The sequence below is a fragment of the Grus americana genome, chromosome 1 (genome assembly GCF_028858705.1).
Source record: "Grus americana isolate bGruAme1 chromosome 1, bGruAme1.mat, whole genome shotgun sequence".
Classification (NCBI taxonomy): Eukaryota; Metazoa; Chordata; class Aves; order Gruiformes; family Gruidae; genus Grus; species Grus americana.
The window spans coordinates 205,848,005-205,872,346 of record NC_072852.1 but is presented as its reverse complement, the minus strand read 5'-3'; the positions used below and the strand labels follow the sequence as shown (position 1 = coordinate 205,872,346).

The following is a 24,342-nucleotide window of genomic DNA, read 5'->3' as shown; positions in this document are numbered from 1 at the left end:
GCATGACCTGTCCCACCACACAGCCTTTGAGGCCAATTAGCACATAAATTTAATAGATCAATTGATTTAAATGTCTCTATTAAACATAATTAATTGAAGGTAACAAGGAAACACTAAAATTCCATATTTTTCATTTTACCTAACAAAATCCTTGCTATCACTGATTTCTACACAGCGTAACATGAGATACATTCAAGTTAATAGGAGAAATATATTCTATAAAAGACAGGACAGTATGTCACTGTTTATTTTTGATGAACGGGGCATTCAAGATAGTAGCCTTCATTTCACTTAGCTTCCATCCAGGTGTTGACATTTATAGGTGGGTACTCATTCAAACAGTTCTGTTGTTCATCACTATCACATTTGTTATATTAAAAGTAAATGCAAATATAGAAATGGGAAGCAGAAGGGACAATTAAGCTCTAAATGTGGAAGCAGCTATACCAGGGATTGGCATGTGGCAAGTGGAAAAGTTGTCTATGTGATATCTGCCAGCCTTGTAGGTCATCTCTTATTCATTTTCAGGCATTTGAGGTTCACAAATTCATATTCAAAACAATATAAGTCTTGGAAATGGTATTTTATTCGTTGAAATGTTGTGCCATGCTGGAATCAGCTCATGGAATAACTTGTTAACCAGTATCCTGGAGCAACCAATACGGAATTAAAAAAATGTTCAATAGTCTACATCAATCATAGGCTAACATTTCTCAAAGAGCTGACTTGTAAACTAATTTTAATAACTGTAGTCTAGAATATAGCTAGAAAGTGCAAACATGAGAAAAAAGTAACTTTCCAGAGACAGGACATGAAACGATCAGACAGAAAACTTGGGGCCATACTTATAACTCCTGGTATTAAGTGAAATTCAGTGGCTTAAGTGTTCAGGTCTGTTCAACTTATTAAAAAGAGGAAAATACATAAAAAGCCATTCCAAAAGCCTGAATAATAAAATTATATTGTATATATTGGAACAGGAAAATAAGATATTCAAAGCCAGCCAAATTAGAAATGAAGAATGTGGTTATCCACTGCCTTATTTTTTCGTGGGAAAACTTAGGCATTAGGTGTACACTCACCACATGTATGCTCACTTTCTCACAAGCAATCATTTCAATGCAGTTATGTTGCCAGTTAGAGGTGCTCTAAATACAGTAACCCTGAATGAATCTAGTCTTAATAAGCTCCCTCCTCTCCTGCTCCCCTTCCCCCGCCCCCCCCCCCAAAAAAAAAAAAGGAAAAAAAAAAGGTGAACAGAGAGGGAAGCAGGATCAGGAATTTCTTTAACTGTTTCCAGTGCCCCAAAACTTACAGTATAACTACACATTGTGAGATTACTGAGAATCAATGTTAATGAACACTTTAGCCAAAAATTTTTGTGTGTGATTTCTGCTGGAAATGGATTCCTCACCAAAATCTCACCTTTTTAATGGTAACATGAGTAAACTAGTATGCTGTCATCAGATATGTGCTTAAAGTGAGATCAAAGATAGTAGCCCTCTAGCTACTGGTCATGATGTCACATTTGCTGGAAAAGTTCACACCTCAGATGAATGCAGTCTATCAATCACATGACCAAAATTGTACTGGCTGTTGTGGTTATAAATCACCATTTATTTAGATTTGCATTCCAAAAACATTTATAATCACAGTATTCATTTTGTGATTCATTTATTCATTTCATTTTAAACTAATAAGAGGCTAGATTTAGATTAGATATTAGAAAGAAATTCTTCACTGTGAGAGTGGTGAGGCACTGGAACAGGTTGCCCAGAGAGGTTGTGGAGGCCCCATCCCTGGAAGTGTTCAAGGCCAGGTTGGATGGGGCTTTGGGCAACGTGGTCTAGTGGAGGGTGTCCCTGCCCTTGGCAGGGGGGGGTTGGAACTGGATGATCTTTAACCCAAACAATTCTATGATTCTATGATTCTATGATTGTCTGCAGTTCCTTGAATGTGCCAAGTGCGTGCATCCCTTTGAATATCAGTTCAACTAAAACACTCTGTAATTGACCCAACATGGGCTTTGTTTTCAGAATTATCTTTTACACACAGGAGATAGATAGTATATTCACATATATTTCAAATAAATTTCCCTTTAAATATTTTGATGTCATGAGTTCACTATCAAGTCTAAAAATATAGTGTCCATCCCAATTTCTCATATCAGTGGCATAAAGACTTTGACCATTAATCTTGTTCATTAATTAATTATGGAGGTCCTTGATGACATTAACCTATCCTTAAAGTGGTTGTAAGATTAACAATTCAGGGCAGAAATTCATGTTTTAGCTATCTTTATTCCTTCTGTAATCTATCACCAAGAATTTTTCATTAATTAAGGAAAAACAAAACTACAGACTGACTAAATTAATTTACTCCAAATATTGGCAGTTCATAGCATAGAACAAATACCTAAATCCTGTATATTTATACTTTTGCTTTTGTAACTGAATTACACATTTTTGAAGGAAATGCGATGCCCCATTAATTCTAAGATAACAATGCTGGATGGCATTTTTTTTCAAAAGGACTATCCAACCCATGGCAGATCTTCTGCCACCTGCGAGTCAGCCTCTAAGGAACTTCTATGTCTATAAGGAGATTCTTTTAGCTTATCTCACAGAGAAGGAAGGAAGGAAGGAAGGAAGGAAGGAAGGAAGGAAGGAAGGAAGGAAGGAAGGAAGGAAGGAAGGAAGGAAGGAAGGAAGGAAGGAAGGAAGGAAGGAAGAAAAAGAAAGGCTTTTTCATACACCACATTAAGAAAAAGAAAAAAGAAAAAAGAGAATAGGTTTTTTTCTCTGTTTCATTCCCAAGTATTTATAAGAGTTTTATCATTTCCAGTATTGTTACACATGCTTAACTTTCCCTGAGCTGTGGATGAGGCTTCCCTGAGTGAGATCAGGTAACCAGGACAACACGAAAGCAGCCCTCAGTAAGGTTGCTAGTTTTTCTTATTGTTGAGAAAATGTCCTTAGCTAACATCTTTCTTTTTTCAGACTGCTTTACATTTAAATAATTATTTATATATGTCAAAAAGAAATAGCTGGTTCTTCTCCTCATAAATAAAAAGCAATCTAAAGCCAACTAAAATATATGGTTTTCCTTTCAGATAGTTACTTTCATCTACCCCAGAATAATTGGCATTTACAATATGTGGAGACTCTAATGAAGAATTTTGGATATTTATTTATTTAAGAAGAAAGGCTATAATGAATTTCATGTTGCATTTTTTCAGTATGCTGGTTTGGATGCTCATAGCTTTTCCTCCTTGTCTTAGAATATATGATCGTCTGAGTTTCTTCTTCATCCTCTGTCTCCAGGGGTGTCGTGGTTTTGCCCCAGCTGGCAACTAAGCACCACACAGCTGCTTGCTCACTCTCCCGCAATGGGATGAGGGAGAGAATCGGAAGGGTAATAAAAGTGAGAAAACTCATGGGTTGAGATAAAGACAGTTTAACAGGTAAAACAAAAGCCGTGCACACAAGGAAAGCAAACCAAGGAATTCATTCCCCACTTCCCATGGGCAGGCAGGTGTTCAGCCACCTCCAGCAAAGCAGGGCTCCATCACGCGTAATGGTGACTTGGGAAGACAAACGCCATCACTCTGAACGTCCCCCCCTTCCTTGTTCTTCCCCCAGCTTTATATGCTGAGCATGATGTCATACGGTATGGAATATCCCTTTGATCAGTTGGGGTCAGCTGTCCCAGCTGTGTCCCCTCCCAACCCCTTGTGCACCCCCAGCCTACTCGCTGGTGGGGTGGGGTGAGAAGCAGAAAAGGCCTTGGCTCTGTGTAAGCACTGCTCAGCAGTAACAAAAAACATCTCTGTATAACAAAAACATCCTTGTGTCATCAACACTATTTTCAGCACAAATCCAAAACACAGCTCCATACTAGCTACTGTGAAGAAAATTAACTCTATTCCAGCCCAAATCAGCACAAGGGGCTAGGGAGAGAACAGATTGCCTGTAATGATATTATTGTGTTCTTTCAACTTTATTTTAATGTAGCCTAACAATTCTTTAAAATCTTCAGGAAAGAGTTTTCTGATTGTTTGCTTACTTAATTTTTAACACATGCAAAATTTAGTCTTCTATTTCTTATATCCTCTTTCTTATGAAATAATAGAAAAATTTCTCATATACAGTTTAAGGATATCACAGAATCACAGAATGGTTTGAGTTGGAAGGGACCTCAGAGATCATCTAGGTCCAACCCCCCTGCCAAGGGCAGGGACACCCTCCACTAGACCACATTGCCCAAAGCCCCATCCAACCTGGCCTTGAACACTTCCAGGGAGGGGGCATCCACAGCTTCTCTGGGCAACCTGTTCCACTGCCTCACCACTCTCATTTTAAAAACTTTCTTTCTTCTATTTAGTCTGAACCTACCCTCTTTGAAGTTTAAAACCATTACCCCTTGTCCTATCGCTACACGCCCTGCTAAATGTTTGTCCTCGTCTTTCCTATAAGTCCTCTTTAGGTACTACATAAGCTATAAGGTCTCCCCAGAGCCTTCTCTTCTCCAGGCTGAACAACCCCAACTCTCTCAGCCTGTCCTCATAGGAGAGGTGCTCCAGCCCTCTCATCAGCTTCATGGCCTCCTCTGGACTCTCTGCAACAGCTCCATGTCTCTCCTGTACTGGGGCCCCCAGAGCTGGACGCAGTACTCCAGGTGGGGTCTCACAAGTGTGGAGCAGAGGGGCAGGATCACCTCCCTCGACCTGCTGGTCACACTTCTTTTGGTGCAGCCCAGGACACAGTTGGCTTTCTGGGCTGCAAGCGCACACTGCCGGCTCATGTTGAGCTTCTCATCAATCAATACCCCCAAGTCCTTCTCCTCGGGGCTGCTTTCAATCCATTCTCCTCTTCCCAGCTTGTAGTTGTGTTTGGGATATGGAAAGGCATGAATGAGTATTTGGTAGTCATACAGAAAAGCATGCCTCTTGGATGCTTGTTTGCTGTATTTTGTTAAACATGCCCAGAGTATAGAAGTTTATCTTTGTCTACACTGTTTGGGTTACAAATTGTCTACTAAGATCATCTAGATTTTTATGATCTAATCATTTTACTATTCTAAGGCATTTTAATTTCTTTAGACCTCATAAAAATGTATTAGTATGAAATGTAATGGCCTTGTAAACACTGGGTCAACTTAAACGATTCTTTCTGCTCTTGAAGTCTTGGAAAGCTGTATCAATTGCTCCTTTTGGAGGAGAAGGAGCGAAATTAAATGCATAGAATCAAACTTTAGATACTTGAAATGGGTTCCAGTATTTATTAAAGCAAATCTGAGTTATCGATACCTGAAAATGAAACCTGTAACTGTTAAAGCTTTTGTAGAAAACTCAGTTTTGCAAAATGGAGAAAGTTTCTTTCTTTTTTTCTTTTTTTTTTTTTTTTAAATTAATGCATGTGTCAGTTCCATCGGTTAGTTTAGGCACCAGGAAATTTATAGGCATTAGATTGTCTCCTTCTCCAGACGTCCATTAGGGTAGGGTTAGGATTAATCCATGGATTAGAGAAGGCAGTGTGTGAACTCCACGGGGTTCAACATATAAGACTGGTGCAGATCTACAGGCCAGCCCAAGCCTCTGAAAATCTTGTCCTGTGTCCCTGGATCTGAAAGAGAATATGGTACATACACTTCCAGATCAAACTATGAGCAGCCATGCATCCATTCAGCAGGCTTCACACCACCTGTTCTCTTCTTAGCCTAAGAAAAGATGGTTGCATTAACCTTTCTGTGAATGCGATGGCATTAGTAGTCACACTGGCTAGCAGCATACTCTGCTGTGTGCTCAGGACTTAGTATTTCGGGACCTTGGTCTACAGCTTCTAGGAAATATAAATAATTCTTGTATTTGTTGGTGTAATAAATAACAATATTTTGGCTATTAGCTACATGTAACGAAAATATTAGCAAATAGGGTAGAAACACACAATAATTCTCTTTTATCTTTCAAATAATTAAATAACTTTTGTTACTTTGCTATTGAGATTTCCTGAGCTGCCAAAAATGGTAGCAATGGATTCAGCATTAAGAAAGGTTGGGGGGGAAAGCATTTTTAATATAATCCAGTAATCTATTAAAAAAGTTTTTTTAATAGCACCTAGTGCTCATTTACTAGACTGAGTTAGTGCCAGAACTTGAAAGTGCTACTGGTGACTAATAAACGTCAGTAAGAATGTTGTCCCTGGTTACCATATAGTTTCGAAAGATGCAACATGTTTACATACAATTAACGTTTTCATGACTGTGCTGGAATATTGGCGTAAAAGCAATTTGGGAGTAATAACCTGAGAAATCATAAATATTTCCGGGCTTTGTTTCTTTTCTCTACTTCAATCTGTCTGGCTGTAGCTTGAGGAGGAAAGAAAAAAAGAAATTACTGGATCTGTAAGACTGATTCTTCTTCTAAGTAGTTAGATATTGTGGTTGGTTTTTTTTTATTTTGTTCACTGAACTGAAAGTCAATTAAAATGAGTTTATTAAAATGCAGTTACGTATGTATGCAGTAAACATTCAGCTTTGTAGGATACAATTTCACTTTGAAAAAATTTTAAAGAAAACATCTGTTCTTAACACTTGTATTAGCACATATAGTATCAGTACTTTGTATCAAGTAAGTTACTTGTAAAATCAATGTCAGTCACCGCATTGTGCCTTACGCCATGTATTCAAAAAAATCACACGCTGGAAAGAAAATTCCCTTGATGCTCTGAAATCTGAAAAGGGGCAGTTTTGCTTATTGGTTCTTCCAGCTACAGACATACACTATAGAATTTAGTTAAAGGCAATATTACAGTGCATCTGTTTCAAGCAGATGTATGAGTTTTATCATCAGCACAAAAAAGCAAACACCAACACAAATGACCATATCCATATGCTACTGACACTTATTTTTGTCACTTGTGTAACATAAATTATATTTAGCTAACTTAGCATATTTTAAAAACAAATGGATTTCTGTTCATATATCTTTTTCTTAGAGTTATTTTTTGTTTCATCTCCCACTAATGTGAGTTCATTGGTCTGAAGTGGCAACAGAATTGGAAAAATATAGTAAGCTTTTAAAAATCGTTCATTCTCACAGAAAGTTACATTTCTGTTTTTCTCTTGGAAGGCTTGGTTTGCAGGATACCGGATACTGACCAAACTTACATTCACAGCCCGGACAGTCTGCGCACTCGCTGTGAGTCCTGTCTGTAGTAATGAGTTCAATCAGACTGTAAATTAGGTTTCTACAGTTTCATGCTGATTAAATTATTCCCTTGTGTGGGATTTGTGATTTAGTAAAACAAGGATTGAGGAAAATATGCCAATAATTTCTGTGATCAGTTACATTTCCAAAGTACCAATTTCCTCCAAAAAATAACATCGGAAGTTGCTGATAGCAATATTTCCCCCATTCTCTGTCTCTGTTTTGCTTGGCTTGGCTGTGGATATTGTCGCAGAGTCTGTTTCTGTGGGGATTTGTACGTGTGCTAGGTTAAGAGTATGAACAGAAGAACAGCTTGCTAAAGGAGGTTGCGGGATCCCCATTGCTGGAGGTTTTTATTAACAGTTTAGATAAACTAATGATAGAAAGCGTACAACTATAGTTGTATGCTGTGAAATAAACATTTTTTTTCAGCTACCTGCCAGCCCTATTTTTCTCTGGTCCTGTGAGTCTATGATTTGTAGATTGCTCATGGAAACAAAGTTGTGGGCATACGGCAAACGTGCAATCCTCATAAACTTGACCGTCCAGGACCTGTCTTTTTCTCCCTTTGCTCAAGCTGAAAGGAGATTCCATGGCTTCCCTAGGCCACTGCTTTCAGCTGTTAACTATCTGTATATTTATATATATTTTCCTAATATCAAACCTAATCTTCTCTGTTAAGCTCCTTTATTCTTGTCCTGTCCCTAGTGAACACGGAAAAGAATTTCTCACTGATGAAGACCTCTTTGTATTAGCATAAGACAAAATAATAAAATACAGTGACTAACAGAGTCCACCTGATGCCCTTAGAGATCCTGGCAGTGAAGCCTTGCTGGCAGCAAAGGTCAGGGAAGGTAGGAGTCTGAAGATTTCATATATCTAGAGAAGTACTGCTCGTGTTATCAGAGGCTGATGCTACTGTAGTGATTGCTTTGAATGGAATTAGTCATCTTTGAGGGGGTTCTTTTTGCAATTTGCTTTTGCTCCCACAGAGCTTGTGCTAATAAGATATAGGTATATATCTTACATATAGATATATAAAAAATATATGCAATAATTTCAAGCTTGCTAAAATTTGCCTGTTTATTGTTATCCTGTCTTTATGTATATTGGCTGTCTTAAAGCTTTTCTATTAGACACATTTTATAAGCCTTGTTTTAACCTGCTTGTTTTTCTCTGTCCTTTTTCCCATTTTTTACATCTTTATCAAAAGTGTGGTGTCCCCACAATCTAAAATAGTCCTAAATCTGGGGTCTCACAAGAGTCAACTGGAATTTGTATTATTCTCTCTGCCTTATTATATAAGCAATTTCTGTTAAGACAAACCAGATTGAGTTGCTTTTTTTTCCGTAACTGTGGGGCATTACTGACTCATATTCAATTTATGATCCATCACAACTCCCACATCCTTTTGTATCGTATCACTGCTAACCAGTTATTCTTCATTTTGTATCTGTGCATTTTTTTCTCCTTTCTAGCAGCAGTACTTTGCATTTTTCTTTATTGAATTTTGTCTTCTTGTTTTTGAGCCATTTCTTCAATTTATCAAAATCATGTTGAAATCCTATCCTGTCCTACAGAGTTCTTATAAACTCTTATAGCTCATATAATCTACAAATGCTTTTAGTGTACTTTAATCATTGCAGTCAATATTTTTTTTTAAAAGGTGCCTAGAACAGACAGCTAATATGCTTTCTCAATAAAACACGGATAATAATTCTTTGAAAACAGCAGTCTTTGAAGGCAAATAATTTTTATGAGTCTCAAAAAGGGACTGACACTGAATAAAACTATAGCTGGTGTTATCAAAACTCTCTATATAAGTTTCAGGAGCAATTTATAATGTCATACCTCCAGATTTCAGCTGATTTCTAGTTGTATCAGCTCAGGATGAGAACTATAATGTCACATAATCCTGTATCAAAGTCAGAAGTTTTTTTCACTTTCTAGAGCATTTACTGCTCCATTCTGTTGAAGGAAGGGTATTAAGCTTGATGACTCTTCTATCTGATCCAGTACTGCAAAATCTAAATTCCTAGCTGCAGTGAGAAAACAGAGCACCTCTGAGTGAGAGCACAGCCGGAAAAGATGGCAAGGTAGTGTTGTAGTACTATAGAGACCTAGCCACGTACAAATACTGCTTCGTATCAAGTAAGTTTTTAGGGAATATTGGGTTTGTTTGGGGTTTGGTTTTTTTTTTTTTGAGAGGTTATTTTGCTTGTAAATGGAGCAGAGTTGATGGGTGTATCATCAAGGGACAAGGGTGGAATACTGAGATGCTTTCTGCTGGAGTTACTTTTCAGAGAAGAACTGGTCTTCAAAGCTTTTAGAGATTTTGCTATTGCAGAATCTAGATGGTTTCGGAAGGCAAAAAATAAAGCATGCTGACAGTACTTTAGTGCATGTGCACGCTGTAATAGTGTCAAGAGAAGTCATGTCGCAGAGGGAGAGAAAGTCTCAAAAACACAGGCAACACAACCACTCAAATTAATTCCTGCAGGGCATTGACGTAACTGGGAATTCAAGAAAGAGCTCTTTCCTTTCTCTTCTCTAGCAAATTTTCAATTTTTCAACTGCTAGTTTGCTCCTTTTGCCCTCATTTAAGCTGTTAGAGGTAAAAGCTGTCCCCACCTCCCTGGCCTTGTGGAAGGCGCATCAAACAGCGGAAAGAGGAATTTGTTTTCAAGCTACAGAAATGTTCTGCTAAACCCTAATGAACAAATCACCTCTACCACTGTGTTTCATTTGCTTTTTCTTGTGGAAGACAGATGAAGGAAGGGTGGAAATTAATTCCTTCTCAGCCCTTTGCCCCTTGAAAAGGAGCCCTATTGGTAAAATTGGAAGTGGTGTCCCCAATTCTGTTATATTATAGATTGCAGAAACACTTGGACTAGGAAGCACAGAATTTACTAAGGGAGCTGAAACATGACTGCGCTGTAAAGAAAAAGAAACACTGCAGAAGAGATCTTTTTTTCTTTGTTGATTTACTTTAGTTGTGATTGAGATCACCCAGTTTACTCATCAAGCTACTCCAGTATTTTCCACAGAATTAGGAACCAGAAATTACTAATAATATAATCAGTCAAGGAGAAATATGGATGTAATTCACCAATGTTTTAAACTAATAAAATGCTATGTGATGATGCTAGTTAGGTCACCAGACGTGAGTTGTTAGTTCCTAAGGAGATTCCGGGTATATTATCTGGGACCTAGTGTTTCACAACACAGTCATGCAGTTTCTGTATTGGAGCTGGGTCATGGTCAGCAGGAGATACAAGCAGAACAATGGTACTTTACTATAGACATACTGTAACTCATTCCAGGTTGGGCACTGAAGTAACCTTCTTTTGTCTTTGTTCTTCTCGTCACTATAACCATCAGCAGCTGCAAATCATCCAGCCAAAGTTTTCCACACTATTTTTTTGCATAAGATGAGAAATAGTGACCCGGCAGTAATTGAGATGAATGACACTCTATTGGCAAAAGTGACCTGCAAAAGATATACAAATAGATAGGCACAAGCAGTCTGTATGAAGTGATCTCGGGAAAAATGACAAAAACTGTATAACAGACAGTGGCTGTGCACACACTTCACAGTAGCAGTATCTGCATGCATTGTACATGCTGTCCAGTAAATTTGAAGAACGGACATGCATTGAACATTATGATGTGTATTGAAGACCGAACAGGAAAAAAGCATTTTGTACACTTTTTCTATGCTTATCAATTAAGTAACACAAATTTTAAAATATTTGTCATGAGCATTTTTTTTAAATCACCGTAGGGATCAAGAATCTATAAAAGTGCGTTCCTTTTTTTCCTAAAAGTTCCAATATTTTCCTCAAATGCTGTGCATGTATGTCTGTGATACTGTTGCCCTCAGGCTTGAAATCTGTAGTGCAATGATTATTAGTTTTTAGCTTAAAAGTAATTGCCTAAAACACTTTGGATCTTCAGAAGTATTTGAGATATTGCTTATAGGTAAATTATGCTGAAATTCTCATAAATGTATTTCATATTCTTTCCACGCTCCTTATTGCCCATTTGTCCATCCTTGCTATTTTTAATCCAGTCACTGTAGAAAGCTCATGCACATTTGGACAGGCTGTACCTGGCCTTCTGATAGGAAGCATGCTTACACCTCCATTTAATCAGTTAAAGAACCAGTCACCCTAGTGAGAGCAATGATCTGTTCCAGGACATGCGTGGGGTTCAAATTGTCCTGAAAATACTTTCTAAAAGAGGCACAATTGTTCAGTTCTGGACAGGTAATTTTTTTGTCGATATAAAGACATTCTAATGTAATATATTTCTCTTGTTGCAGTATTAAGAGCCAAATGATTGCAGTGAACATGACAAGACGCAATAGTAGTTGACTCATTTATTAAGAAAGTGTTGTCTTATGTGAATCAATCTAAGTTTGTTAGTGCATTGTAGTAAGGATAATGTATTCCTATTCTCAAAGGATCAGCCTTATATTCATTTCTTCCATGGATTTAAAAGAAAGAAATATTTAATACTTAACATATGACTACTTTGTTCACATTGGAAATGTGTATGTTCTCTCCCAGAATGGAATTGTATTTATTATGATTGGAGTCAGGTCAGTAAATGGTTATAATAATGATGTTGTCAAGAGAAGTAATGTTCAGTTTCTTTTTTCATTTCCCTAGATTTCTATACATACAGTCATAAGTCACTCAGAAGATATATTGTTGAATCTCATTGAAAGAAGTGGCTACCACTGTAGAATGTTTCAAAATTAAAAATATGTGAGAATAAACTGTTTTAAGGGGAAAGGCATGGAGGAAGACAGCATGTTCTGAATGAAAACTAGCTTTTAGGAATTTAATCAATTCTACTCTGTTTTTATCATTCAGTCCTATCTATTATTCTGTGTTGGACATGAACACATGAGATCCCTCAAAAGAGGTTTGGTCATCTGCTTTGCATCATCTGCAAGTGAAACTTTTATTGAATTCAGAGAATTGAATTTAAGGTAAGGAGTCATCTACTCTTGGTAAAGCTGTAGCCAAAAAATCATCAAAGCCATTATATGAATAGAAAGTGAGATAGAGAGTAATGAATGAATGGAGATGACAATGAGGAAGAGCAGACTGTCTTTCACAAAAACAGTTGGCCTTAGAAGACAAGAGTGGACATGATGTCCATGTATTATGGACTAAAACAGAAAGATGAGAGGTTTTGTTTTCCTATCTCATTACATATGAATGTGACAATATTTTCAGTTATATTACAGTGTTCAGAGTCACTGAAGGTCGCTCGGTAAAATGGTGGGGTTTTTAATAATTTGTGAAACATATAGGACTGTGAAACACTGCTATTGAGTATCATTGAGACCACAAATTGAAGATGATTCAAAAAAGAAGTAATTGTATAAATGTAAAAGTATCTAACAGAATTATCATAATTATTGCAACTTTGCAAAGTATATTAAGTCTTGTATTCCAAGGTTTAAGGCAATCCCTAACAGAGATCAAGAAGATACCCACTGAGGAACAGACTATCACAGTCTTCCTGCAGCTAATGTCACATATTAGATATTGGAATTTGCCAAATTGTGAATCTGCAGATTTTTTTTTTTCTTTTCTGTGAAACCAATAATAATATTTGCACTTGTCTGTTTCCTCATCTGAGAACCTCACAAAGCTTTGGAATATACAGCATTCCTGAGTACTATTGAATGCACTTAAGCTACAGATTGCATGCACACCTATCTATAATAAAAATTATATTAATATCTGTTGAGGCTTCAATTTGTGCATGCAAAAAGAGAAAATTAGAACCTAAATATTGAGTGGATTGAAGTAAAGTTTCTAAACTACAGTAAAGGAATGAATTGCCTTTCTGGTTGTGTCCCTCTCTTCAATCCCCTTAACTAAAGCAAACGGCCTGTGGCATTTTCTGTAGACACATCATTGGTGGCGTACACAAACCTCGTGCATCTGGCACAAAGGTGTTTGGCCTTATTTTGCTTCAGAAGATAAATCCTGCTTCAATTTGCAATGCATCATATTTGGATATTTGAGGAATGTTCAGCTCGTTTTATCTAAAGAGTGCACTTATTTTAAACTGAGAGTTTGAGAATTACTGATACAACAGTCAATTGTGTTTGCAGCTAAGTAGATGACTGACATACAGTAGTGTATTTAAGGGTATTTTAGATTAATTGCCTTGAATGGAATAATCCAATAATTTTTGTTATCACTTTGCTTTTAAATTGTGCATCAAATTTTGCTGAAATTCACCACGCCCTAAGCATTATAAATTCTGATTCCAGTCATAGCTTGAAGGAATTGAGAACTTTCTTTTTTCTTTTGAAGGACTTGAAGAGTAAATATAGTAATATGTCACTCAGGCATGCCAATGGTTTTTTTCTGATTACTAAAGCTCCACCTCAGTGTCTTGTAAGAGATAACTCATGGCTGACCAGGCAGCCCTGTATTGTTTCTATCATGGAAGACATCAGAATTTGGATTTGGAATTAATTTTCTTCACTGAATATTGGGAGGGAATTATTTTTGATTCCTTAAGGCCAAAGTTACTTTTTAGCAACTTCTTAAACCGGTGCTTGAAATGCCATGAATATGAAATTCAGGGAGGAACACCAGGGCTTTGGAATCTTTCCAGAGGTACGGGCAATGTATTGAAGCAATACTCAAATGAAAGAGCCCAGAGGTGAAAGGGAAGCAGAAACTAGGGATTTATCTCACCTCATCTTAGACATGTGCAGTGTAGACATCAATGTCTGAGACAAGCAGACATTGCTAATCAGATTCCTTTATAGTCAAGGGAGAGAAACAGCTGCTTTGATAGCTGGATGCATTTGATAAGAGTGTGGATGTCTTCTTTGGGATGATATAATTCCCACCTAAGAAGTGTCTTTTTCTCTTCCTTGACTACAAAGGGATGCAAAAATTACTGGCTTAGATGCAGACGTGTAGATAGCTGTGTTTGGTTAAACAAATGCCACTTTGAAAGACTGCAAACAAGGGCAAGAACAAACTACTTTGCAGGTATATTCCTGACTTTTTTTAAATAACAGTCCAATTCTGTTGGAAACACACAATGACAATGTTAAGGTACATCTGTAAATCATAATTAAAAACAAAAATTAAGAGAGGTTATTCTGTAAAGCATTGCTTTGCTTTTAAAGAAGAAAAATTTAAAAAAAAGAAATTACTAGTTTTAACACTTATTAATTTGCTGCTATGCAATCTTTTACTGACTGCTTTAAAAAATGCCAACAGATCAAAGGGGCTGCTTGCATTAATCAACACAACAATGTTCTGATGTGTAAAAGGAAGGAACAGCTCAGATAAGCCACAAAGAACAAATGAGCAGTATTATCAAAAGCTTGTCAGCAGTGGGTAAACCTGAAGGAGCTAGTTTGCTGCCTGAAAAGAAAGCAGCACAAATCTTTCAAAGTGGTCAGAAAAGAAGCTGTGAAATTCCATCCAGCCTTATGTATGTATAATCATAAAGGGACTTTCATGAACTCCATTCAGTGGTAATAACAGTAATAAGCACAGCTGTGTAATTCAACCAATGTAATAATATTTATATACTTTAAAAAAAAAATTACAGTATAAACATTCTATATTATCACAGTTCTTATCATGTTGGTCCTTCTCATACAAGAGCTCCATGCTTTCTGTCAGCATCATTTCTCTCTTCTTCTCTCTTTCTCCTGTAAGAGGAGGACCTTATGGCTACTTCAGGTAACATAATCAAATGAATCTGCAGCCTTAATTCATATGGAGGCATTAGCATATGCTCCAGATTGCTCATTATCTTATTTATTTTCCAAACATCTTATTTAAGTGTCTTTTATTATTACTTTTTATAATTTGCAAAGAGATCTTTCAGCTGCCTTTTTGAAAATGATGCTTGGGTCAATTTCTTCAATTTAACATTTAGTCTGAAGCACTTAGTTTGCCTGTATGCCAGTTCTGTGGAGATGTGAAATCTTTACCAGTCCTCCCAAAATGTAAATAATACTGTCTCATGGCAAAATTTTCCTTCTTATCTCTCCTTTAAAATAATATAAATAAGATAAATTAATATACTCTTCCTGAGACTTAAAGATGCGTACTGTTGACCTTTATCATAGGGAAAAATGGTTGCTCAATCGCAGACTTTGATGTTTTGTTCCTAGACAGCTTTTAATCTATTACAATACTGCCCTATCTCTCAAGCTTAATTAGCTCATTTAGGACTCTCCCAGGAAAGATCTTGACAAAGACCTCTTGAAAGTGTTTCTTCTTGTTCTTCACTTTCCCCTTACACAGAAAGAAATGTAGCACTGAAATAAGATTGTAAAAGAGAAGGAAATAGAATAAATATGTCAAATTCAAGGTTAACTACATAGTCAGTAGGTATCATCATTGTCTTGGAGTTTCCAGCTTTGGAGACTGAATTTCTTATGTTGATTGTTTTTACTGTTGATTGATCGTATTTTTTACTTTTAAAGTTGCAACTAAATTCAGGTAGATATCAATGGCTGGGAAAAACTTTGACACTGGGATATAAAACTGTGGTGGAATCAGTACACTTTATTTACCAAAGTGGGATTGGTTTTTTTTAATTTTATTTCTTTTGCAATTTTAGTTTCAAAAAATAATATTGGAGCATCCAGACTTGTAGAGATAGCCTGGTACTGTATTTTTGAATAAAATGTTTTAAATTTTCTTTTTCTTCATAATACATGTTGATAAACCTGTACCTATATCAGTACATATAAAACCAGTATTCTGTTTGATCAGAATAATATTTTAGAACTTTCTTTCAGAAAGACTTTTTGATATAAGGAAGATTCTTCATAATTGAAATACAGCAAGACTTTGAAATAATGAAATTCTTCTCAAAAGAGAATTGCGGTCCTCTAAAGCAGCATAACGTTCTTTTTCGTTAGCTGACTGACTTAAAAATACCCTAAAATCTGTTTACTGGGAAAGATGCACAGGAAAACCTTACTGGTGGTGCCATATGGAATAATTACAGCGAGAGCCCTCAAAGGGGTAAAGCACTAGGATCTGTTTTGTACAGTCAAAGCAGTAAATTAATACCCCAAGGATTAACTCGCCAAAGTCTGAAGTAATCAGTAGCGCAATAATTGTATCATAGACACTGAATTTTACCCAGCTAAGCTGTCACTGTCCTTCTGCCGTACTGGTTTGCTGATGGGAAAGCTATCTGCTAAGGAGGAGCTGGGCCAGGTCTGGCATTTGACGTACTCCAAGTGACCACGTTAACCCAGGTAACTGCCCGCGCTGTCAGCGTAGCATCTCCTACACCTGTCTGCTGTTTCGTATCCGTCTTGCTGCGGACGTGTTGATGAAAAGCCTCGCAGGCTTCTGACTGCTTAATCACAGGTAATGACAAAACGAGCCTGCTTGTCACATAGGAGTTTTCCATGTAAACACTGGCATTTTTTAGCTCTTCGCTCAGTGTTTCATGGTGATTTCAGGCAATGTTTCCAGCGAGTCTGAGGAAAGCAACAGGACTTTGATCACTGTGTATATGTTAACACCTTGTACCAACGCGTTGTAGAATATGGCTATGTAAATCCTCACTTTTGCGGTGAGCAACATGTGTTGAAACACATTTAAACACGGGCAATGTTCTGCATTGCTAAATTCATGATTAAAAATAAGTTTGTTTTAGTGAGTGTGGCTAGTTCTTTTATTTTCTTTTAATGCTAGGAATGGTATTTTTAAGGTTGTAGAATGATCTTAATTACAGCTGAGAAAATGTTTTCAGTTAGTTAAGTATATAGCTTTCTGAAATGTAATATGCTGTATAAAGATTTATGCTTTAAAAGCATATTTGTAATTTTTAAAAGACTGAGTATCAGAGGCTATTTTAGTATGAAACGGAACTTTCTGTATGCCAACAGAAATTTGCAGAATATATGGCATATATAAATAAACAGCAGATCTGGAGAGCCTGTACTCTTCAAATGATTCAGATGAGTCACTTTCTTTGAGTACTAAATGCACATTATTGTGCTGCGTACTGAAGTGGTTGCAATAAACACTGTACTTACTTTTGCATCAACTAAGCTTCACTGTTTTAAAATCGAGCTATTTTTTTCCTATGGAGACCTTAATTTTGGTAATATGTTAATTGCAGTGAGATGAATACAGACACTCTGTCTGCTTTGTGGTAAAGCTAAATTAATACCCAAAGGATTAACCTTCAGCACAGAGTGGGCTGATTATTATTTTAGAAATTACTATTAAATGCTCTTTAAAATCATGGTTCCACACAACAGGTTGCCGGGGGCGGAGGGTGGGGGGAACACTTCCAGTCCAACATGAATAAAATACTGATTCAAACTCAGCATCTTTTTACCTCTGTCACATCTGCTTTAACAATTTCAAACAAGTGCTGGGTTGGTTTTTTTTTTGCTTGCTTGTTTGAGTTTTTATATTCTTTTTCATCAGTGCTATGTTAACAAAAGCAGAACTCAAATTCTGGTACCAACTGTATACCAACAGAATTCCATTCTGAAAAGCATCTCTTCTACCGTAAGGAATGATAGTGTTTCAAAATAATCCTTAGTTCACTTAAGTCCTGTCTTCTTTGTGAATTGTTATAGGAGGGGTTGGCTTCAGCCATAGCAAGTCAATGAGAAGACATTGGGTCAACTCCCTTGGCATGTTTAAGTAAGAAAGGACTGTTGGTTTTGAGTAGTTTTCCCTGTAAACGTATGACAGTCTGCCTGAAGATGGTTAATAAATCACTAAGACCTTATTATTTGTAAGAAGTCTTGAGCAAATCACATAAGAACCTCATGAACTGTGCTGCAGACAGTTCTAGGAAGGCTTTTCTGATCCAACATTGAGAAACAGTGGCCTAAAATGTATACAAAACATGGTTTTAGTGACAGATGAGTAAATGAACAGAAAAAAAATAGAAAAGTCCAACCACCTCTAAACTTACAGAGGAAATATCACAATCATATGCCTTCATTTTTTATTTTTTTTATTTTTTTTTTACATTCTTATTACTTAATAGAGGGAATATTGCTAGCTTTTTTCATTTGTTAGTGAAAAAGGTGAACATTACTTTATTTCCACTAAGGACTATTTTTACTGAGGGCCCGTATGCAGATTTGAAACACCTATTTGAAGTCCTATCATACACAAACTCACTCATATCAAGCGTTTCACATCCAGGTGAATATGTGGTAAATTCAGGAAGTAATTCAAGTGTATTTCCACACGGAAGTTATTAAAAAAATAATTGTCTATTAAACTGAATCAGACTTCAGAAGTCTAAGAAATGCAATCTGTTAGTGGTAAAACTTTGTCATACTAATGTATATTTGCCTTAGGCTCATGGTCTCGAATAACTCTGATGTAATTTCCCTCTCCTATTTTGGCTTAATGCTTTTCTCATCATAAAAAAAAATCTAGCTGTATTTTAAACCCATTGTGTACTTTGATAATCGTGGCCTAAATTTAAGGTAGCCTATCTTTAGGGTTGGGCTGTATATTTTATTTCAGTATTTGTATGGAATAATTTGTCTTATCTCATATTCTCAAATCCAGCACTGATTTTGAGCTGTCATTCCCGTTCTTTGAAAATTTTTGAACTTCCGAAGACGCATATATTCACTCTTCTACAAGGAAAGGGTACTTTCAAAATTTGGATATGATGTCTGTATGTATTTCAGTATGTCACATGATACTAAGAGCATTTTTCTCTCTCTTTTCAGAATATTTTAGTTGTTCTAAGATGTATTGTGGAATCATTGTGGTCAGAGATATTTGGTTCTAATGCTGCATAACATTATATAAATTCCCATGGCAAACAAACATTTTTTTTATTTAATTTGTTAAAATCATGCTGACTTTGACACTTCTGGCAGAGGACCCGGTGCCCAGCCCCTCCAGGGACTGACAGCCCGTCCCAGACATGGAGCCGGGAATTATGAGGATTAAAAATAGAAAGGAAATTACTTAATGAGGCTCACAATGCTCTACACATATGTAGTGGGATTTTTTTCCAAAGTGCAGAATTAAAGTAGGAATTATCTTTCTTTGTTCCCTTTTCTCCTGAGAACAATTTGAAAAAAGAAAAAAATCTACATATTGTACTAGAAGATCTTCACTTTTTTTTTTTTTTTTAATCTTAGCAGTAGGATAAATACCATGTAACAGTACCTAAACATTTGAGGAAAAACCTTGTGTTACTTTTATTGTGCAGTAAATTTTCTATACAACACAAGTAAATTGTTCGCAAGCATGAACACAGTACCTTGGGGCTAAATTAATTTATATAATATGCACTCTCCTTTCTCACGTACACTTTTTGTGAGTATTGCTCAATATTTACAAAGCATGAACACATAGTAGTTTTACAGCCAAATGCCTTTTACTACATTTTTCAAAATTGTCCAAATGCAAATAGCGAAACTGTAATGACAATAGAGCAAACCATGAAAGTTCGTATTTCTCCCTAACCCTTCAGTTAAGCAGAAATTACTTTAGCTCGGTGCATTCCATACTGTTTATATAAAAATTCTATAAAGTGGTCCAGATTTCTTGGTAACCACGGTCATAAGTGAATATGTAGATCTTCCCACTGAAAAATAGAACTAACAAACTGATTTGCCACGCTGGTGATGGAGAGACAGACAGGGAACTGATCTTCTGCTTTCACTACTGTAAATATAATTTGCTTTTTTTTTCTTTGTTTTTAAAGTTACCTCACCTGATGCATATTTACATGACTTAATTTTTGTTTAACTGACAAACTCTCAGTTTGAGTTTGTGAAAAAAGCAGTAACCTTCATTGAAAATAATAATAAAAAAAAGGAGAATGATAATTATTGTCACAGAGCATGGCCATTTTTAAACCAGGATGAAAAGGAAAACAGGGATGAAAATATAGTGGAGAGTTAAACCAATAAGATGTCTATCTTATATAGCCTTGCTTAGCTTTATAGTTGCACTGGTACACACAAAATCACTAAAAAAAATCAATAATATTCCAAAAGAAACTAGGTGAGAAAACAATGGCATATAATATTGGTTCAATCAGTTGGTATCATACAAGTTTCCTTCTGTGTATTACTTTGAAACTACGTTAAGGTTGAAAACTGCAGTGCCCCAGGCATTAGGAAGTTGAGCACAAAGGATCCTATATGCAAAAAATAACACTTTATCATATACCTAATGACTACCATAATGCTTAGTAGAAAGGGAGCCTATAAATCTCTTGGATAAAAGTAGCATTCAAAAATATTCTTCATACATTTCCTCTCTCTCTAATTAGGACCTTAAACCTCTCTCTCTATGCACACACCTACTGCTGGCTGGCTGTTACAGCACACCCAAAAAACCAGAACTGTGCAGTTTGAATGAACAGAGGACGTAGAAAATTTGAAGGCAGATAAAACACGAAAGCTAGATTTGGTCCTTAGACATGGAACATTTGGAGTACGTGGAGTGCTCTCTGGAGAAGCTGGCTAATGATCAAGACTTGAACAAGAGAAGTTCCAGGTTGGAATTATGCCAATGAAAAAAACCCCGGAATTTCCTACTTGAAAGATTTTAGATTGCATTTCTTATGAGGTTTAAGTGAGACCACAGCAATGAAATGATTTGTGGCACCTACTGAGGAGTTACATAGTTTTACAAAGTGTAAATGAATTATAACCTACACATTTGGTTTTCAGCTGTGAGCTGTTGAGAGCTTTTAAAGCTACTCTAAAAGTTTTCTAGAAGAATCATGTCATTTGAAGTAAGTAATTAGGGCACCTAACGACTATGGATGAGGAATTTTTTTTTTTTTTCCCCTGCTAGTTATGAGTGAAGTGTAAAAACTTGTTGCAATGGATAAAAGGATAAAAATAAAATTACTTCAGCACTACAGTCACAGAAATGGCTAGAGTATACTGTAGAAACACTTGAACTTGCTCCGAAGTGACTACTTCAGGTAGGATAGCCACCACCCCAGGCCACAAGGACTGCAGCCGAAGCTATAAAACTCACTTTGGGTAAATTTCCCCACCGTCAGCTCTGTCACTTCAGGACTGCCATGGCCTGACGCAGTGCCAAAGGGGAGGGTGATGCCGAGTCTGCATGCTCTCGGGGCTCTCCAAGCCGTCTCTTCGTGCTCACCCCTCTCCTGGACCTGACATCCCCAGAGCGCCGAGCTTTGCTGAGCCGAATTCTGCGGGGGGGGACGCACACTTTCCCAGAAGTTAGACTAAAGGAATATTGAATGTTTCATAGGCGTTTCTCATCTGATTGTCAGAAACTCAGCTAGATGGCTTCTGTTTAAGAAGCTTACTGTTTCCAGGAAACAAAAGATCTGATCGTTATCTCTACGGTAACTTTGTTTTTGTGTATTAAAATAGGCAAGTGATGATTTTGTATTTTTAATTTTTCCATAAAGCCTAATGTCCCATAAAACCACATTATGGGTTGGGGGGTTTTTTGGTCTTTACAGGGAAAATAAAATATTTTACAGAGATCATTCTTAGTAAAATTTCCAGGTTTTCTAAGAGAAAATTCAAAACTTCTCAAATGAAAAAAGTATATGGAGGCTCTAAAGAGACTGAAAAACATTCTTTCTTTTCAAAAGAAGTCTTAAATGTGTGCTGGAGCATAATGACTGCCTTCAGAGAAAATGGTCCAGGTGTAACTAATCACTGCTTTTGCTGGGTTTTTCTGTGTCAGGTTGGACAACAGGGAGATATTCCAATCCTGCCTTCTGTTCTTGTGATTATCTTTGTATTGCACACACTGTATCGGTATCTCAGTAGTCAATCTATTATAGTTCCTGCAGCAAAAGAAAAATTTTAAATTTCTAAGCCCAGTAAACAAAAACAAACAGGATGAGCTCACCAAAACCTCTTTTGAGATTTACAATAAAAAAAATCCCCACTGCAGCAGGATTCTTTACAATCATTTTTTCAGGTTATCTGTATTTTGAAGCTAGTGTAACACAATATTATACAGCACTTGTGGAATATCTGAAATACTCTGTATAATGTTCCCAACCTTTACAGCAGACAGTACATGCCGTTAAAAGTTAATGTCAGGGGCTGTGCTGTAGAATGTCTATTATTATCTCACTTTGTCAATATAAGCTATTCATCTTCATAATAAATACTTTCTTGGAAAATAAACTGTGCCTCATACTTCTTTCCATGGTGCAACTCCACATATTGCCACAACTTTCCCAGTTCACACAAATGTAGCTCAGGAAAGAATTACATCCTGTAGTAAACAGAGGAAGGTGAAGAACAGCTCTCATCCCTGGAGCAGCACATCGAGGTTTGAGAATACAAAAGTGGTAAAGAACTGCTGGAAGAACAGCAGCATTTTTACCTCACAAATGAATGTATCATCTCCATGAAATATGAAGCTGAAACTAATTTGGAGATGGCAGACCGGTGCATAAAGCCTGAAAGCTGCAAACAAAATTTACTACCTGGCCAGCACTAGTAATAGTACAGGCTCTACTAAAACTTTATGATATTCTTTTAAAGCTGAATAAAGTCATTTTACATTCTGCTTATTTATTAGCTGTTTGCATCAGTACAATGGTGAGTAGTTCAGTAGTTGGAAGGAGAATAGTGTAGGTGAATCAATAATTCATGGCTCTGAATGATAGAACTAATATAGCAACCTCCTGAAATGTCAGCATGCGGTGTGAAGCCTATTAGGAAAAGGTCCTCTGTTTCACAGAGAAGTTAAATAATTGTAACAACAACAGAGTACAAATCTAAACATTTAGAGACAGCCAATTCTTGAAAGGCTTTTCTGCTGGTACATCTTAGATAAATTCATGTTTACAATGCAGCAAATGTTTATCTTTACTCCAGAAAAGGAGGGGGTGAGCTGCGAATCATGATGGCACTCGTTCGTGTTGTCATGTGCAAACCGAGAGTAGCTCCTGATCGTGGATTCCCCATTGCTGTTTGCATTATTAACTAGGACTCAGCAGACTGGGTTTTGATCTCCCGCTTTCTGCTTACCTGTGCCTGGGCATGACAAAGCAAAGTCAGTGCTCGTGCCCATATGCTAGATGCAGTGCTAAAGACCACATTTAATTTTGAAAGGATTATAAACCAGAATATCATATACATAATGTATATATTTGTATTACAGCTAGAGAAGCTAAATATCAGGATTGAGGTTTTTTGCAGGTGAAAGATGAAAGTAAGCAAGCGGTTGACTATAACTCTGTGAAAAAAAAAATAATAATGGCCACATGCAGTGCCGATATAAATAGACTTGCAAAGTGGACAACAGTAATCACGTGGCAGTGGAAGAAATGCCAAATAGGCATCTGATCAAGGTCTCTCCCTTCATAGTCTCTCTGGAGAGTTCACATTACCTGTCATGAGACAGAGAAAAATTTCTTCATGAGAAAAATTAATCACCTACTCTATGCTGTACCCTTAAAAGCATTGAGGTGTAAGGGGAGTATTTTGTTTCTGATGTTGGGTTTGCATTTATATTTAGCAAACAAGGAGTCAGCTGCCTCTGTTTCTCCTGCTATACATTTGTTGCAGTAGATCGAAATAAAGCCAATATCAAATCAAGTGAAGAAAAGTGCAAATCACACTAAATGCTTAAATTTCTCACAAATAAGTTTAAATAGCAAATAATAGACTATAACGTGCAACAACTTCATATTCAAAGAGGTCAGATTCCTTGGTATGTTCAGGCTGATGAATCCATATGTGAGGTTTACGGCTGCTTTGAGTCACCAAAGCAGCGCTTTGCGGCTAAACCACCTCAGCATCCCTGCCCCGCTGCACGGGCAGTGCTGCTCCTCGCACTCTTGTACTCCTTGCATCTGATCATAAGCATTTTTTTCGGTGTAGCTTACGCATCCGTTTAGATCATAGCTGCTTTTAGCATATTGAATACCTTCAGATACCCAATTATTCCAGACTGAGTTTGACTGAATGTGATTCCCAAATTTCCTGAGCAAATTTAATTTTTTTTTTATCCTGATCTTCATAGCTTTTCAGTTTAGAATCTCTTGTCTTAGGTTTGATTTTTTTTTTTTTTCTAAACAAGTACAGCTACACTACCTCTGTGTAATGGCCTTATCTTGTCTCTTAAATGCTACAGTAACCA

At 36.8% G+C, this 24,342-nt stretch overlaps 1 protein-coding gene across 5 annotated transcripts in view; it reads left to right on the top strand.

Moving 5' to 3' along the window:
• The window catches only part of CNTN5 (contactin 5), a 753,708-nt gene that overhangs the window by 99,226 nt on the left and 630,140 nt on the right, over nt 1–24,342 (top strand). Inside the window, exon 2 of one of the 5 annotated variants that reach the window (XM_054805482.1) lies at nt 12,088–12,206. The exons of 3 other annotated variants lie outside the window; for them this stretch is intronic. The gene's annotated coding sequence lies outside the window, so the exon portion shown is untranslated. Of the gene's footprint in view, nt 1–12,087; nt 12,207–16,469; nt 16,488–24,342 lie in introns of those variants that run through there. One more of the 5 variants, XM_054805654.1, reaches the window with a different exon arrangement.